This window comes from Aptenodytes patagonicus, chromosome 1 (assembly GCF_965638725.1).
Source record: "Aptenodytes patagonicus chromosome 1, bAptPat1.pri.cur, whole genome shotgun sequence".
In the NCBI taxonomy this organism is placed as follows: Eukaryota; Metazoa; Chordata; class Aves; order Sphenisciformes; family Spheniscidae; genus Aptenodytes; species Aptenodytes patagonicus.
In genome coordinates, this window is record NC_134949.1 from 55,671,746 (window position 1) to 55,686,149 (window position 14,404).

At 45.6% G+C, this 14,404-nt stretch overlaps 1 protein-coding gene across 2 annotated transcripts in view; it reads right to left on the bottom strand.

Moving 5' to 3' along the window:
* Window positions 1-14,404, bottom strand: part of GRIN2B (glutamate ionotropic receptor NMDA type subunit 2B) — a 205,759-nt gene that overhangs the window by 118,598 nt on the left and 72,757 nt on the right. The gene's annotated exons all lie outside the window — the stretch shown is intronic.

Here is a 14,404-nt window from a genome sequence, read left to right on the forward strand (position 1 = left end):
TTTAAAGGCAGGTTGCCGAAATTACTTAAAGGTTTCAAATGTTAGGCATGATTCTAACAGACAGGGAACAAGTGGTACACAAGTGAGGACAGAAAAAGCAAATATGTACAAAATATTCCATGGCTGTAGAAATTAAAAGCTTTAATCCCGGGATTATAATAACCTTATATGTAGTATAAACAGGATACACAGCAGCTTTGATACTGATTTAGTTTGGGACAGTCACTCTAGCTTGAGTATCCAGACTGAAGTACAACTAGAGTAGGCAAAACCGTTGGACACAAATAGCTCTGAGAACCTCCACTGCAAGCTCCTCTCAAAGCAAGCAGTAGCACAGAGTGCTACAACTGTGAAGGCTCAGTCTCAGAACAACATAAAACATATTAAAGTGGAAAAAATAAAATTCTAAACTATCATGGGTTTTGTTTATACCATGTTTTAGAGAAATGTCAGCTCAATATTTCTTTTGGTATTGCTTTCATATCCTTCTACCATACCAAGTTCATCTTTGCAAGAATCAGAACTTGTACCATTTTATAACCTCCAAGACTCCAAGGGAGTTTTGTATAGATCTCAGCTCTCCAATGGCATAGTGTAAGCCTTTTTCGTCCTGGGATTTCACAAGATACCAGGCTTTCAGTTTGTGACAGATCCAGTAAAATCCAAATCCCTGCTTTTGCCCAATTCATGATAGAAAGGAATGGAAAAAGCATTTGCCAATATGCTCTCTTATGGATTGATCTTCTGTCTTTTAAAATCAACTGCAAACTCCCAGTGACTTCTGCAGAGTAGGATTAGATCACAAACAAACAAACAAAAAAAAGGCAGAATTAAATGATATCTCTCTGCAGAGATTCCCATTACAATAAGAAAGTTCTCCAAATCCAATCACCAATTTTAGGACTGAGATAGCAGCCCCACCTTCTTTCAATAAGCCAGAAGAGCTGAACCAGAGATCCAAAAGGAGGTAGTCAGGAGTTTTAGACCTGGGGAAACTCACTGTGCAAATGCCTCAAGACATTACCTCAAGATATTCACATTTAGAACAGCTCTCTACCAAATTCATTCTCCTACAGCCTGGCAGGCAAAGCTGTTTTTCAGCAGAGATGCCAGTTAATCATCCATCCATCCATCCATCCATCCATCCATCCATCCCTTCTTTAGTCATGGTTTTGACTACCTATAGCCATTTTCTCTATTGGCAAAATATGCCATAGCTCAGCAACTCCAGAAAAAAAAGCTCTGATCCTGCATCCAGCCTTAAGCTGTTTGTTTCTCTTTTCTGAACTCCCTATGGGTCACATCCTATACAAAAGAGTCCTTGCTCCCAGATCCCCATGCCTCTTCTATGAGGTTTGGTGATTAAACTCTGTTCACTTCCTCCACACAGCTCACCACCCACTTATGAAAGTACTCTTAGGGCTGCTCTTTGCTCACTGGAAAAATAAATGCACACAAAAAGAAAAAGGAAAAGAAGACAGCAACAAATTGGAGACAAAAAACACAGGAGCAGCAACTGAGCCTCTCAATCTGTGGCAAATAGCTCATACTTTCTATCACTGGAATTCACCCTCTTCTCCCAGAACTGTGCTCAGGAAAATAACTTACTCTTCCAATAAAAAGATACTTTTTATCTTTGAAGCTTACGGAGAAAATCAGGAAAGCCAGAGGAAAGATTAAACTATTGCCACAGCATCTGCCAGAGTTTGAAGAAAGCCTGAACAAGCATCTCCAATACCCTTTATTGCACTGTGCCTTTGAAAGCCACTTGTAGCAAATTGAATGCTAGAGTGCGAAGACTCAGCCTTATTGTAACATGAAAAGGCAAGACAGCTACATTGATTACTAGTATTTATTTTTATATTAACTTCAACAAAAGCTTTTCTATACTTATGCATAAGAACCTCTGAATTGACTGTGAATTTCCACAGTTTCTAGCAGATAGTCTAAGATCTGAAGGACCTGGCTATTGAATTATGAGAACATTTGACACACAGTGTCTTGAAGTCTTGTCTGAAAAAATACTGGGTGCTTTCCTCACCTGTCAGTGACAAGTAGGGGATGGGAGATGGTAAATCCACTAGTATTTCAAGGCTGCATACACACACACATGCAGGAGTTAGTAGGCATGATAGCGAGGTCAGAGAGGTACTGCCCTCCCGTGACTTTAAATAGGGTCAGATGCTCCAGCTAAAGTGCCCACTGACAGTTCGTTCCACACCGGTGCACAGCCCAACTGTTGAAGGGAATTCAACCCCAAAGACTCAGGGAGAAAATTCGGGGCTCCTCACTAACCAGAGTGTATCAGAACATCAAAAATCAACAAACCAAATAGATAGCTTTACCGCAACCCAGCTAAACAATTCCTCTCCACCGAGAAATGTAAGCACCCCTCCTTAAATCAAACAGCACAGACCACTTGGCTATGCATGTAATAATTGCTCTTGAGCAACTGCTTGCATTTTTATTATAGAAGCAGCAAGAAGAGGCAACTTCTATTCAAAATGAGAGCATTAAGGAGGTGCAAGCTAGTCCAGCTTTTGGCTTGCCAAGATGTCTCTTGGCATTTGACCACCCCAATACTTGGGCTAGCCAAATTTTCTTCATTCCCTAACCAACTCAGCACTCAAAAAAGAGAGGGGTGAGGAAGGAAGAACAGACAACAGTGTAGAAGAAAGTGTCCCTCTCATAATAAATCAGGAGAATTGCTGATAGAGCTGGACAGGAATCTCAGTAAGTGCCTTTTGGGGGACAAAAAGCAAACTAAGAAAAAGGCCTGAGAGCCACAATTTCCTTCCTCTCCGTATTTTTGAACACACCTGATGGTAAGTCAGGGAGAAAGAGAAGGAGATGAACTGACAGAGAACCACAGGGCTATCAGAGCAGGAATTTGACCTCACTGTGGTGTTGCAGTGAAAGCTTTTAAACTAGAGGCAGATCTAAGGAGGTTTTACCATTTTTACACACATATACCCCACAGAATCATTATTGCTTTATTACAGTCTAAAACCAAAAAGGAATATTTTACCCCTCTGGACATTAAAGGTTTTTACAGAACACTACAAGCTCCTATTTTTCTCCTGTAGAAATTTCACACTCTCCACCTCCCTTTTTCACCTTGGAACAGCAGAAACATGGTTCAGCATTGCCACTGGGAGACAGATTTAAGTTTGGGATAGGGATAAGTTGGGTTCAAAGTAGAAGTCCCTTACATTGTACATCATCCACGTGAAATACAATACAAAAGCTTGTCTTTCTCCTGCAGCCCTTTCACCTGCAAGCCCAGGATCCCCATAGCTAACTGCTGCAAGAGACAACAAGATGCTGCAGGGTGTCCCTCACCCAGTCTGAAAGAGTAGAGGCTCCATTACAGGATCTCAATGCCTCCAGAGATCCTAGTACTCCCCCGCTGTCACCCTGCAAGGTCAGGGATCTGTAGTTTGCAGAGCTGAGCTGGAGGTGGAGCTGATCAATTGACACAGCACCACTCCCCAGCTGACAGATGGCTTCCCACAGAAAATCTGCTCTGAGTTTATGGCTGCTGGGACAAGCATTGCCTCCCCCTCCTGCACATTTAACCCCTCAGATAAGGAGGATGGATTGCACATGGTGAAGGTGCAAAAGCACTCACCATGAAGCCTCCTCTTGGAGACTGTGGCTGGCAAGTTCCTAGGTGGATGGAAGGGCGTTTGCGGAGGTGGCACAAGGTTTAGAGAGCGACCAAGTGTCATTGCCACCAATTCTAAATTGCCCAGTGCCTTCTGTCCCTCAAGGGCAGGCCCATGCAGATACTGCATGAAGGCCATGTCTGAGCCCCCCCACCCAGGATGCAGGCCCTTGGCAAGGCTGCAGGTGACTCCCTGAGGAGCCCTCCTGCAGCTGCACCAGTTGAAACCAATCACTGCCATTTAACAAACCATTTAACTCAGATGTGGCAGGAGAGGTCCCTGGGGTGCTTTTCTCACAAGTTCCTTCCTAACAGCCTCTCTGCATTCCCCAGGCAACCAAAAACAATTATTGCCTTACAAACAACATCTTACTATCCAGAGCAAAACTGCTTCTCAGCATGGGGCAGACTCGAGAACATACCTAAAGCAGAGGAACGCACGATCCCCAAAAATGGTTGCAGTGGGCCAGTCATCTTGAAGAACTAGAGAGCCTTCCACTGAGCCATAGTATAACTGCTGACTTGAAAAGTGAGATCAGTAGGTTATATTTCCTCCATGCAACCTACCTGAATGCAATCTGGTTCTGTGCACCATCCTCCCGTTGCTGGGCCCTGAACAGATTTTTGCTACTGGTAGCAAGTTCCTTTAGCTCCAGTCCAAGTGCCAGACCCCACAAGGACCAGATGTGTCAAGTTATGCACAAGGAATTTGAGTGAGGAACAAGTCAAGAGCATATGTTTACTTCTCAGATTTGGAGAAATAAACCATGTTTTTGCAAAATACCCTAGGTTGCTATCTCTGCACAGGTGCAGGAGAAATACAATTTGTGCTGCTCTGGGAGTAGCCCCTTTTTATTAGGCTTTTGGGAACATCAGTATATCTAACCCCATTTGCTGCTGCATTAAGCTTCATGTGCAGCCATAATTTAACAACTGGGGTCTGCCCTTCCCTTTCTTTCCAGTTTGCAAAGGGGATCCTCTAAGATCCTAACGACTCAAGCCACTATCACTTTCCAAAGCCCTCTTCTCATTTTCTTGATTTAGAAGAAAAGCTGTTCGTGTGTCTTCAGTACAGTCTTGATTTGCAAAATTCCTCTGTGACCTACAGACAAATCACACTGGGCTGCCTCTTGTTTAGACTTCAGCCCTGCCTACCACACATTTTGTGGAGGCAAAAAGGAGTGAGCAAGCACCAAATAACTTCTGGGAAAACACAGACCTTAATTTCCCTACCTATGCATTTCTTTTCTTCAAAATTGAGACACCATTGTGTACCTATTTGTCACAGTCCTGGTGGGATACCTGATTCACTGGGAGTTTTATTGTTCGTGATGGAAAATGCCACAACAGTTCAAAGTCTTATAATTAAATTTTCTATATTTCTGAGTCCCGTTTGTTATAACAGATCTGACAGGAAATCAGGATCTTTGTTGCTTAAGTGTTCATTTACTCCTGTTTATTCTTACCACAAATGCATCACTGCCTCAGGCTAGCCTGCAGTCAGGATCTTCCACCTGTTTGTTTTTTCTCCCCACATTTAATTTTTTTATTTAGTTTTCAACGACTCAATACAAGAAAACTCTGGTTTTAATATTACATGCTGCATCATCCTGTACGAGTCCTTTCCTTGAGTGCTTGCAGTAGGGACTATGAGAACATGGTGACACTACAGCCCTAGCACAACGTCCCTGTCGTGGGACTGGCATCTAGAACAGCATCTCTGCATCTCTCACAAACATACATGCTCACATTTCCACAAATACACATATTCACAGCAAAACCTACTTGAAGTAAGGTTGGAGCATGTTGGACTGTGTCATTTCTTAATGACTCTCTGCCTAGTTGATACTATTTAGTAGGATTTCAAAACTTTCTTGTCTTACTGGAACAGGTTCCCTGGGTTATTGCTGATTTTGGCTTGCACAGCAGATGGAGCAGATGACCTCCTGCAATCCTTTCCCAGTGCTCTGATTCACTGATGAGTAGATCTTTCTTGGTGAAAATCCTGAGAGTTGCTCTGGGAACGTGCCGTCAGTGGGAAGTTCAAATTCATTAGATGCAGAAATGTGGTTTACATAACCATGTAATTTATCAGTTCCGTCCCTTGTTCTCATAATAACTACTGAACGCACTGGCTGTATTTGACAGAAGGATACATAGCTCAGAGGTGATGGTTACAGAGAAGTGATTACAGAAATTGGTGGATGAGTGAAAGGGAGAGAACCTGGTTTGGTGTCCCCACTGATGGAAAGGCAGGCAGGATATACTGTGACAAATTAGGGCAGGGCTGTAAGAGTCCTCTCTTACAGGAGAGCGTGTTGCTGTCCTTCTGGTCCCTGCTAGGCAGGGCATACAAGTGGCCAGGAAAGAAGGTCTGTGGCAAATAGGAGAATGGCTGTTGACTCTCTAAGTCTTCTCTGGAAGCCACAATCCCTAGTGACTACTGAGAATAATTGTGATAAGGAATCTAGAGTTGCTAGTGTAGCTCGGCTTTGTTACCCTGGTAAACGGTAACAAATGTACCAACATTCACATGTATAATGACATTAACTATACACATAAGTATCATCATGTACACAGATCCCAGTCATGGCTTGGACATTCATCTCTCTGTAGCAGTGGAAACAGATCTGCTGCAGAGCCCTAGCCCAGGGGCAACTGTGCAAGTGCTCCAGCACCAAGGAGTTCCTGAGAGCTGCAATAAAAAGGTCTCTGATTAAAGATGACTCAAAGGCTGAAAACAGCTAAGTGATTTCCACTTTCCACTTAAGGGTCTACAGAAGTCATTCATTCTAAGCATTTTGCAACAGAGGAAACGCAATATACCCTAGATTCTGTAATCTTGATCTTGGGATTGTTTCACTCCATAGCACATGCAGTTAATAAAAAAGATGAAAAAGAGTCAAACACACCAGGGCCATTGTCTGACGTATACAATTCAGAGAAAAACCCCAAAAGTTGTTCAGCTAAGGAGAGGGTGCACCATTTATGAATTTTATACACAATCACTGGTCAGAGCAGGCTAGTATGTGATGGTATGCAATACCAGCTTCTCAGAGCATCACATATGGATGCCAGCACTTTTCCACAGAGGGGAAATAGCAGTTAGCAAGCTGCCAGGATAAACAGTTTTCACACCAGGCTTGTTGCATTTCCATTTTCACCTCCGTATGCCTGTGTTTCCTTGTTTGATAAGGTTACATGGATGGATTAAACCACTGGTCACTCTGGGTAGATTCTGCCCACCAGGTGCCATGTTATACCATGCTGGCAATCTGGACAGCCCAGGCCTAGCTCCCCTGTCCCAGCTCAGACAAGCCCACTAGGATGGCTTAATATCCTGACATTGACAGCCCAAAACAGTTAGAGGAAAGTCAGACTGCTCCATTACTCATCCATCCAATTACATCATGGTGTTTGCCTGGGGATTCTTTTCTGGCTCTCTTACCCTCCAGACTAGGGACTGAATTTTGACTGTAAGCTGAATGGGATGTCATTGGTATAGCCATATTAATCAACAGCAGCCATAAAACTATCCGGCACTCTTTAAAAAAGTCCAGTCACAGTATTTGGCAAGATGTCATTGAATAAATTTCTCAAATCAACTATCCAGGGTGAAATACTATTTCTTTTTATCAATTCTAAATTAACTGCTCTTCCATTTCATCAAGTATGCCTTTGGTCTCTTATTATGAGCAAACCTTATTATGAGCTGAACCTCCAAAGGTTCACAGAGTCTATTTAGACAAGCCCTGGAAGTTCAGCATTGCATCCAATGCCCTCTGAGCCTCTCAGGACCTGAAGATCTCCCCTCACTGTGGCCCAGCTGTGGACAGGCAAGAGTGTGTCTGTGAGGGCCTCTATTCCCCTTCTGTCTCATGAAGTAGTGATACCCCCTTTCGCTCAAATTCTGCATTGCTTATTTAAGCATTAACCTTCTGCGGGCAAGGCTGTTAGTTCCTCTACGTCCTAACACGTGGCACCTGCAGTCCTGGTGATGCCAAAGTCTACTCAGCCTTTATGGACAGAGTGAAGTTGGCTGTGCCCATGCTCTGAGCTGGCCAGACCACAGCCAAAGCAAAGTAGCCAACTTAAGGTAATGTTGTGCCAGGACTTAGTCTTTTCTTAGAGGCTGGCCTTATTAACGAGTTTAGATCATTTTCAACGCATTGATATAGCTTACATACCCTTTGGATCAGAGCTGCCTTACCTCAGAGTGCAAGTGAGCAAGCAGCTGAAGGCAAAGCCTGTGTAGATGTGTCCACTTTCCTTAAGGCAAGGAGCAGTAAAAGGCTTCAGCCTCATCCAGTTTCCCAGCAGTAAATAGGCAACGCTCTTACTCGAAAAAAAACTAAAATAACCCACAGAAAAAACCCACTTAAAATGGGAGAACTCTCTAGCAAGGGGACAAAACCAAGAGCTGAGATCTGACTAGATTACAGAGGCTCCACATTTCCCACTGCCCTGTACCTGGCTGCCTCTTCTCTAAGAGGGTCATAATTGATGCTCTGAGTACGAAAAGAAAAGGTCAGGCCCCCACCGCTTTGGTCCCAGTTCAGCAGCGGAGTTTCCCTGGCAACCACGCACACGTAATACAGCCCTGGCCGTAAGCTCCTTACAGCCGGTGCTGGCAGCCAGCAGGGACGGCTCCGCATCGCTCCCCGCATCCCATCACTCCCCGCAGCGCCGCACAGGGTACGGCACGGCCCGCCGGTGTCGGGGCTGGGCATCGCTACCTTCACCCCAAAGAGGGACTCATCCCCCGGCAGCCTGCTGGGACTGCAGAGATGCTGGAGAAGAGGAGGGAGGGCTGACGGACCACCTGCCTGGACCTCTTGTGCCAGATAACTAGGGGCAGGCAGGAGTCAAGTCAAGATTTCCCTCACCCTGCCCACCCAGGCCTCCTTCTCCAGGGCTGGTTTCTGACTGCCTCCTTGGCACTGTTTTGCTCTGTGGTGTGAAGGGAAGGTGTGGAGCATATGTGCTGCTGTCTTTGCTTCCCTGCGTTCACGCACCGCTCTTACCTGGGGATTCAGTCCCACAAATACAGCCAGGTTTATTTGGTTAGCCCAGGTCACTGGCTTCCTGCCGTGAGGTGGACCCAAAATTCAGAAAGAAGTGATCCTACCATTTCTCCTCCTGAGCTTGGGAGTAAGCATTCAGCCATTTCATACTCACAGCTTTCTGAGACTGAGGATCCACGCTACCCTTCACTGCACCCTCCAAATCAGATCCTATCACTTTGGAAAGGAGGTGCTGCTTGCTCAGAGTACACCTCCTCCCTGCCCTGAGCTCTCCCAAACCTGACTCACCCCAGCTCACTCCAACCTGTGTTTTACAGCATGGGCTGGGACAGGAGCAATGTCGAACCCTCGCTGTGCACCAGGTGAGAAGGCAGCTCCGTGTGGTGCGTTTTAAGAGGTGTTTTTCCACCTTCCTTATGCTGCCATGATAGTACAAAAGAGCCCAGGTGTAAAATGAAGAAACAGTACCCTGGTCCACTTCTGCTTGGACATGCTGCTGGCAAGCAGCTGTTTCATTAGCACATAATGTGTATGCCTGCACCAGGCAACAGGAGGCACAGAAATCGTGAGCTGGCCCTAAGGCATCCATGCATTAGCACTGTATGCAAACTCCAGCTCAGGTCCAGTAGAGCTGCCATGTCAGGAGAGTGAACCAGTTCAAATCCTGGCCTGCACTGCCATGGTGACACTCCTTCTGATTTCAGATCTAGCTGGGGACTCTCTAAGCCTAAGGAGAAGAACCGGAGGTGGATTCCTGAACCATTGGACCTGGACTCTGGATTCAGCCCCTGCTTTGGAAAGCAACTGTATCACCGTGTTACGAGAGTCCTTGGCTGGAACACGTAATAAGGATTTCAATATGCGGCCTCATTTGTCATGCTTGAAGGCCTGATCCCCATCAGAGCTGGCTTTGGCCATAGCTAGTTACCTCTCGTGCTCCAGGATGGATGAAAGCATGGTAGCGCCTACCTTCCCTCTACCCAGCTCTCCTTCCTAATCAACCAGTGAGCAGTGCCTCTGTCAGGAAGCTGCTGTCATGCCTGTCTTGCTCATCTAATTGATTCACAAAGTTTTAAACGATTATTGATTCTCCTCTTCCCCACTGTGGAGACTGAGACCAATAAAGCACATGGAGTTATTTACACAGATATTAGAAAGGAAAGAAGCTCCCTCCTCAAATATTCTTCTTGAGCTCCCATCTATTAAGTCTCAGAAACTCAATAGGAAGTTTCCTACAGCTTTACAGACAAAAACACAAACATATGAAGTCCCCTGCATGCACATATGCCCATCCAAACATTTGCAGGATGTTCTGCCAAATCCACACCTGCTGAATTATTGCTTCCTATTATTTTGTATTGGGATCATAGCTCTTTAGTTCCTTTTCTTTGCCCTGATGATTAACAGCCATTTGCCATACCCCTTGCTGCTATGAGACTGAAGCAGAAATTGTGTCAAACCCCCTATTCAAGGAAAAGCCATTTCTGAACTCCAATGAACTGGAAGTTGTTCTTGGTAAAAGACTGGACCATAGGAGACTTGCAGGGCTAGAGTTTGCAATCTCCCCACAGTTCCAGAAACAATTCACATTCATGATTGCTACAGTGACTGGTGCTGTAAGGACCATTATATCCATCTCCACGATCTACACACATGAACATTTACATTCCTCAGGGTTTGATGAAGAGGATTTGGGAGAGGGAATCAGTCCATCTGACTTTGCAATAAAGGTGCTATGAGGTTCAGTTCTGTACTTCTTTTTGCTTAGGCTATGAAAGTCAATGAGCCCATCTCTAGTCAGCTTAACTTTGTGCCAGAGCACACATAATTGAATTCACTGTTTTTTCTGTACTTACCCGCACATTAATAGAAGGTGCCATCTATATATTCAATATGCCCTTGATATAACTTAAAAGCAGCAGCATAATAAATAAGATGCTCTTTTTGTACTTGAATTCAAATTTTTCTATCTATATTAGGCTTTGTACTTTTTTAAACAAAAAACAAGTCTGGGACTGAACTGCCATATCTTTTTCAAGATCATACACACAAATGAGGCACTGAGATTTCTGTCGAGGATTGCACAGCAGAGAAAGGGATTGATGGAGCAGCAAAAGAATTTGCCTCTACTGGCCGTTAATAATAAAAGTAACAAAAGCATCTGAGAGAATAAAAGCCAGGGTGAACCATGTAAGGTATAGAAATAGCTCTTTGACTGACTCAAAGGCAAAGCTGATGCATCTTGTTTTCCTCCATCTCCCGTTGTCTGTCCTCTTTCTTAACCACACACTCCAGCACGACGGGGGAGTGGGAAGTAGATGGAAGCATCAGCAGGAGCTACAGCAAGCCAGAGAGAAACGAGCTATTCAGTCTGAACATTGCCTGGCCACGGCCCATGACAAAGATGAACAAATAAGAATATCAGAGGGGAAAGAAAAAGCCATGTCCAGGACTGCATCTCCTGCAAGGGAAGAGCCGTTGGCTGTGATGCTTTGTCTTTCCCTTCCACTTTGTATCACTCTGTCTCATTATTTCTTGTCTTCTTGTACACAGCTGCCTCGAGGTTCTTCAGTGCATGCAGGTGTATATATATATACACACATGCAGGATGGCTCAAAATAGGCAAATTGCCTCATCTCCAGTATGCCAGTTCCACTCCAACTCAGGCTGGCAGCACCTGAAATGGATTAGCATCTGACAATGATCCCTGCGAAATAAGGTGATGGTGCAGTCCAGCCTACTGAAGATTAGTGTCTACATCACCACGTATGCATTCAGAGCTATTAGGCCTCTGGTTAGTGCTCTCAAAGAGAAGCCAAGGATTACAATGGCTGCTTCACTACACAGCCCTGGCCACAGCCCAGAGGAAGAGAGCTTGCATGCCTTCAAATTGTGGGTGAAAGCATTGGAGACATGGTTTTAACAGACTTTATTCTTCCTGACAAAGCACAGTCCTTCAGGACTCATCTTTCATGGAGGCAAGCAGTCATCTAATTAATATACACCAAGATGATCTGGGTTAAAAAAAAAAAAAAAAACAAACCAAAACTATCTTTCCTTTAAGCAGGTCAGAAGAAGCAATACTTGTGGGAAGGCAATAGCCACAGAAAGGTTTATTGGCAGGGTGCAGCTAAGCAATTCTGGAAGCTGAGACAAAGTCATCGCTCTGGTCATATAGCTTCAGGATACTTTTTTTGGCTAGTAGGAAGAAGTGCCTCTTCCCCTTTTCATGTAAAACCTCTGAATATCTGCCTCCTGAAAAGTACTGAGCTGAAAAACCTTTCCTTCAAGTCTGGTGGCTAGTGCAAGAAGCTCGACCTTTTCATTAGCTCAGTGGATGCAGGATGTGTACCTTCCTACACTATGCATCCGTCTGCACTGCGTAGGAGCCTGCAGCAGTCGCTGTGCACCCTTTATCTCAGAGGATGTTCTCCTCTTCTCTGTGCTACGAGTAGAAGAAACAGAGTTTAAGAACTATGTACGTTCATCACCTTGGCATCAGTGCTATTCAAGGCATGCAGCCTTGCAGAGTGGGCATGCTTGGTGAATGAAGCACACTGCGTGGGAGATACCAACCCAGTGCTCTACAGCTCATCTGGTGTCCAGCTGCTCTTGTTATGTTACCTAGTAATTTCTAAGGGCTGATAGTAGATCTTTTTCTCCTTTCACTCATCAGGCTAACTGCACTAACTTCAAAGTCACACCACACTCTCTAGGTGGAAGTGAGAACGTGGTCAGGCTCCTTGCGCATTCAGCAGTAGGCTATGGACACAACCTCTCTATTCATCAGTGGGAAAACACAGCCTTTACAGATATACCTCACTGGCCTTCCTTCCCATGGAATCTCTCTTTATAATGTAGCTCTACGATATCCAAGGGAGGAAAAAGTATGCAATATTTTTACATATTTGCATGTTTTAAAATGTACATACTCCATCCATACATAAAGGGCTGAGGATCGTAAATCCTCTTTTTTACAGGGAGCTTTCTGACGGCCACGAGTTCCCCTTCAGCTGTCTGCTGGGGGGGGACTTTGCACAGCCCATTGATAATTCCCCTATTTCATTGCTATGCAACAAGCAAATTGTTGGGTCCCCAGAAGATTTTCACTTCGCTCCATAAGCACCAGCATGTCTGTTTCAGCAAAGATTAATCATACAAGCCCTCCCGGCCTTGGACTCAACCCTTCCCAGGGCTCCCCTAAACAAGGCAGTTTACTTCCTTACACATGGTCAATTGTGTGTCTTGGACTTCGACGAAGGAAGCCCTCAGTCCTCTGGGCACACTGACAGCAACGTTTTAACAGCGTACAGTGATGCTGGCCAATGGTTTACAGTCTAAATTAAAGATGAACAGCATTTCAGATAGAAGCTGCAGGAGGACTTAAGCAAGCTGGTCATAATCCCTCCTGCTGGGATGTGGTCAGTAGACATAAACTGGTCCCGTTCCTGGTGAGTCTTGGTGGGGGATTTTTCAGGACTGTAAGGGAGCAACACTTTCCATCCTACAGCTTGCACCAAACCACCTCCTCAGAGCTAAACAGCAACTTGCAGTCTTTATGGTCTCAGAAGGGAGATTACTGCCTCTTGAAGTGCCAAGAGCTTTTGCTACAGCTTCTAGGTTTTCCCTGAAGTGCTCCCCTCCAGGTATTGAATGGGCTAGGTATTACAACTGAAAAGATTTTCATTTAGCAAATTTTTCTTCTCAGCTGATGTACTCAATGCAGAGGAAATACAATAGATGAGATCTCTTTGCTCACCCATATCTGCATAAGCTTGTTTTAAGCACATTGTATGATTGCTTCAACTTCCTAACAACAGCCTCCTCACATCTCCAGGCCTCTCAAAACCATGCCTGGATTGTGTAATGCCACAGCCTCACGTCAGAGATGCCAGAGTTAACCTGGACAACCTAGTAGCCCACAAGGCACAGAACACCTTGCAGAAGTATTGGCATTGGCTTGGATCACTGAAGCTGAAGAGTGGCTTCAGTACAGTCCCTGAGCTAAATTTGTGATGACATGATTGTACCACCCCTGGAGCTAGCCTGCTGGGTGCTACCTAAAGGTCTACAAACCGTGCCATGCAGCTATGACCTTCCCAAGACTCACTCCCTTCCTGCAGTACCTGGGCACCCCAGTATCTCAGGGTGCTTCCTACCGCTGCTGCCATGGCAGACTTACCCTTGCTGCCTGCTCCTTGGGCTCCCTTTGCCCCCACCGCCTCAGCAGAGGTTGTTCTCCACTCCCCAGGGCACAGGGAATATCTTAAACCTTTTCTCTCAGGCCCACCTCGGACCCTTCTCCTGCACCCCCCAGCCCCACAGTGTTCCTCCGCATCAGCTCCCCTCCCACCCGCTGGGCACGGGGTGGCCATGACCGTGTGGCTGGGACTGGGGCAGCAGGAGGTGAGACCAAAAGGACAGGAGACGTGGATTCACGTCCACATAGAAGCGCATCCCGATTAAGGATCCAGCTTTGTTTCCATGGCAACATGCAGAGCCGCGGCAGCACGGTCCCTTCCTGCGCGGCGGTGGCGGCCGCGCTCTGCACCGCTAAATCCTCCTGCCGCTCCCAGCCGCTGCCGGGGCCTGCCGGCAGTGAACCCTTACGCGCTCTCCAAAGCCTGGCAGACCTCCTGCTCGTGGTGTGCCGTCCAGAAACAGGCAAATAAGGATGCGCCGACTAATAGCAGTAACAGAAATAACAGCACCC